The sequence below is a fragment of the Eptesicus fuscus genome, chromosome 1, assembly GCF_027574615.1.
Source record: "Eptesicus fuscus isolate TK198812 chromosome 1, DD_ASM_mEF_20220401, whole genome shotgun sequence".
Taxonomy (NCBI): domain Eukaryota; kingdom Metazoa; phylum Chordata; class Mammalia; order Chiroptera; family Vespertilionidae; genus Eptesicus; species Eptesicus fuscus.
This window is the reverse complement of record NC_072473.1, coordinates 132,740,352-132,745,077: the sequence shown is the minus strand read 5'-3', so window position 1 is coordinate 132,745,077 and position 4,726 is coordinate 132,740,352.

Genomic DNA, 4,726 nt, shown 5'->3' with positions numbered 1-4,726 from the left:
TGTTCAATTTGTTGAACCAATCAGTGAATACATGAATTCAAAGTGTGCAGATTTTCTGCCCCTCAAAGAAGGCCCAAGAGTATGTCTGCCCACCAAGACAGTGGTTCTCAATGTGGTCCTCAGACCAGCAACAACAACATCACCTGTAAATTTGGTAGAAATGCTAATTTTCCGGCGCCAGCCCAGGCCTACTCAATCCAAAACTCTGGGGGTGAGACTGAGTCATCTGTGTTTTAACAAGCCCTCCAGGGAATCCGATGTGCGCTCAAGTGTAAGAACACTGCACAAGAAAAACAGTTGTTTGTTAGATGTGTGAGTGTTCCTAATTACACTCAAAAGAAATAAAGCTGTCTTTCTTTATGAGTAGTCTGTTAACTCTTTCGCTAATTCAGAGAGACTGTCTTCCCAATGAGTCTAAACGAAGAGAGATGAGCTATAACTGGGTATTTGTTTATAGAGAGGCTAAGAAGCAAAACTGATGCCCATTGTCCTGACAGAGGAATGAAGGCTCAGTTGCTGAGCCTGGCAGGCCTCCTGCTGATGGAAGATAATGGAAATTAACCAGGATCTGAAGCTCTCAAACAGTTGAAAAATTTTTCAAATATAGTTTTTATTTCTCTTATTTAAGTTGTGTTTGAAATGCAATCCAAACCATATTTTCCCTAATTTACATTTAAAATTGTCCAAATGTTATGGTGGTAGGGAATGAGTGAGTCCCCAAGAGACCTTTTGAACCTACTAAAACTTGTTCTTCAAAACAGGAAGTTGCACTTTACCCAGTGCAAACAAAGTTTAGCTTGAAAAGGCCTGATTTGTACTAAGTTTTCTTAGCTGGAAATTTTGGAATATATTTTAACTTTCAAAATGCATTTTCTCCCATTTTCCTCTCCATCATCAATTTCTATATATAGCATCCTAAAGCATATATGCTGCCTTTTTTTCTTCTCATATAAGCTAAGTTATGAGAGCTCTGATCTTATTTTCATAATCATATGCTTGTCTTTTATGCTAAGGGATTATATAATTCTATAAATGTATTAGTTACACCTAAGTTTAATTCAGTTCAACAGCCATTTATTATTTCCTGTGCAGGGAAATAAGACTGCCTGTGGCGAAGGAGGAGACAAAAACAAATTTCAGAAATAATTTTATCTCAATTGAGAAATGCCTGAGTATTTGTTGTATTAAATATATTTTGATCACTCTTTGCTTCCCAACTTGTCTGCGAATTAGATATATATAGCCTCCATATTAGATTTCTGAAATTTACTGGAGATTTTAAAGAACCTCTCCATATTTGGGAACAAGCAATTTAATTAGTGGTCTGAGGAGGAGGGAGAGATAGAGCGAGAATTGTGGCAACCTGCCTGGGTCAGAGCAGAATAAGTCAGCTTTCTTGTGCCCAGCTCTTCTGTCTTCCCACAGTACTTTGTACATACCTCCGTTTAGCACTTCCCCTCAAGGCAACTACTGATTTACAAGTCTACTTCTCTTGAAAGGACTTGAGCTCTTTGAGGGCACAGACTGCTCCTTTCCCAATTCCTGTGGAGTTGTCCCAGATGCTTGATAAAGCATGCTTCTCCAACTGGTTCTCTTAGCTACTTTGTCACTTGATGTCTCATGGAGGATTACAGAGATCTTACTATTTGGGCCTTATATGTATAGAAGAGGCTCCCAGCCAGTTTAGGGCAGGGCCTTTCTCATTGAAAGAAGCTAGAATCCTACCTAATAAAAAGGTAATATTCAAATTGACCGTACCATCAACACATCAATAAGCCACGCCCACAAAGCCAATCAGAGCAAGTATGCAAATTAACCCAACCAAGATGGCTACAGCCACAGAGAGCAAGGTTTCCCAGGTAACAGAGGAAACCAAGCTTTTTGCGAGCCATTGCAGGCCTAAGCCTTCACTCAAGCTACAAAGTTTCAATTATAGAAGGTAAACAAATTCAAACAGAAATGGCGGCAGAACGGAGCTTGAGAGAGCAGGCCAGGGTTGCCGGCAGCAACAGGGGAAGCAAAGCTTTCCGCACACCCTGGCCGGGCCCAGGTCTCCACTTAAGGCTACAAAGTTTCAATTGTAGAAGGAAAATAAATTCCAGATACCAGCACCTCCGCTTGGGTTGCCAGGGGGTGTGGCCGGCCTGCAAACCACCACAGGCCCCTTGCCCAGGCTGCCCCACGCCCCAAGGGAACCCCCACCTGATCTGGGACACCCTTCAGGGCAAACCAGCTGGCCCCCACCTGTGCACCAGGCCTCTATCCTATCTAATAACAGTGTAATATGCAGATTGATCATCACTCCAACACACAATATGTCTGCCCCCATGTGGTCAAAGATCCTGCCCCCATGTGGACACAAGATGGCTACTACAAGATGGAGAGGGCAGTTGGGAGGCACTGGGCCTGCAAGGGAGGGCAGTTGAGAGGGACCAAGCCTGCAAGGGAGGGCAGTTGGAGGTGGTCAACCCTGCAGGAGAGGGCAGTTAGGGGTGACCAGGCCGGCAGAAGAGGGAAGTTGGGGGCAAACAGGCTGGCAGCAGAGTGGTTAGGGGGTGATCAGGCTGGCAGGCAGAAGCGGTTAGGGGCAATCAGGAAGGCAGGCAGGCAAGCAGTTGGGAGCCAGCAGTCCTGGATTGTGAGAGGGATGTCCTCTCCAGGGGTCCCAGATTGGAGAGGGTACAGGCTAGGCTGAGGGACAACCCCCTTCCATGCACGAATTTCGTGCACTGGGCCTCTAGTGGAGTAATAAAGGAGTAAAGTCTCTAGTAACCAGATGTGGAGGCAGAAGAGCCCTGAGGAAACAAGGTGAACAATTGAGAAGACAGAGCTATGAGCCTCCTTCATCCCCTCTCCTACACCTCTCCATTACCACTCCATTCAGATGCCTCATCCTGAGCCAGTGTGCCTGTGCTTCAATCACTATTGCTGCAAAACAACACCCCCCCCCGCCCCCGCCACACACACCAAAAAAACTTGGGCTCAAAACAATCACTTTATTATCTTTCCTAGTTTCTGCAAATCAGAATTCAGGAAGGGCTCACTGGGCAGTTCTAGTGTGAAATTTCTGGTGCAGTTGTATTCAGACAGTGACTTGAACTGGAACAAAGTGGGGCTGAAGCAACCAGGACTTGGCTGGCATCCCTCTCTCTCCATGAAGTGCCAGGGCCCCTTCACATAGTGCCTCCATGTGGCCTGATCTGAGATTCCTTAAAGCATGGGGACCTCAGGGTAGTCAGTCTGCTTCCATGGAGGCTCAGGACTGCCAACATAGTTCCCACCTTGTGATAGGAGGAGTGTCAAAGCCACATTGTAGAAGAGCATGTGAGATGAGAGATACTATTTCTCTCATTGGGGAATATACAATCTGTCCCAGCCAGGAAGAGAGCTAGCAGTCTTGGGGACTCATTTCTTCCCACTAAAATTATTTCTCTATAACCCCCTCCCCCCAATACACATAAACTGTATTTTTTATTCCAGTTACATTTTTCCTTTTGTTTTACACTGAAGAAATCTGGCACAATATTAATCTTAAATACCTTACGGTTTCTGTCCAATACATGTGAATTGAGGTTTCCTAAAACTTAAAAATACCACCGGTTTGATTGTTCACACACACTCCCAAGTAATTTTCTCAAGGAAATGCTATTTCAAATTCTCTGTTAAGGAAAGAAAAAGTTAAATGAAAATCAATATTGATGGGTAGTGCTGCATGAAAATGTGTGTTGTAAGTTATTTTACCACGGAGGTAGTTTCCTGTGGAAACTGTGACTGGTAGTAAAGCTCAGTTTTAAAATATTTTGAGGTACAAGCCAAAATCGTGGGTGGGGAAAAATAATTTGCTATTACCCAAAGAAATGTCAATTACTTAGTAGTAAGCTTTTAAAAGATATGATTAAAGTATGCATAGTTTCTAAAAGTAATTTGTAGCATATCTAATTGTAGCTAGGACATACTGGCAATTAATTACTAATACATTTATTCACAACTTGTAGGTAATTTTGTCCAAAACATTTTAGTTTTCTTAATAAAGAACTACTGGATTTTGAAATTTTACTGACTACCTAAAGCAAGCAGCAAGTGACTATTGACCTTGGTGAGATAATGACTATTATCCTTAATTACCTCACTAGCAAAATCTGGTGCCATTCAACATAGTTTATACATAAATTATTGCAAAGGAAAGATTCAAACCATCACAGAATTATATTTCAAAAAGAAATATAAATTACCCTTGTCTCTGTTTTCTACATTGATGACCTGTATAATGAGCTAGAGAGGTAAAATTCAGGAAACCATTTTCATTAACAGTAAACTAAGAAAAATTAATAACAATTTTTAAAAGGAGAGGAAGAAATCATTGCCCAGGGCTACATAATTAAAAAGTATAACCTTGTTAAAGCTGATTGTGTTTATAAATGCATACCTACCTCTAACCAAAAATGTATTTGCAAGTAATTATCACCACAACATAAAAACTGTAATATCTACCTGAGTCAACATTAGTCAGATTTGCAAAGTACCAAAGAAAATAAGCAATTAGTTGATTCATCATCCAAGAAAAGCATATTACTTAGTTACAAATAATTCCAAAATTCCCAAAGGAATGAGTGGGTGGAGGTTGGTTCTGTACAACCATGATCCAACTTCAGGAGATGTGGCAGGAGACATGTCAATCAGAAGGCCATCTTCTTTTTTTTTTTTTTTTTTTTTTTTAAATATATTT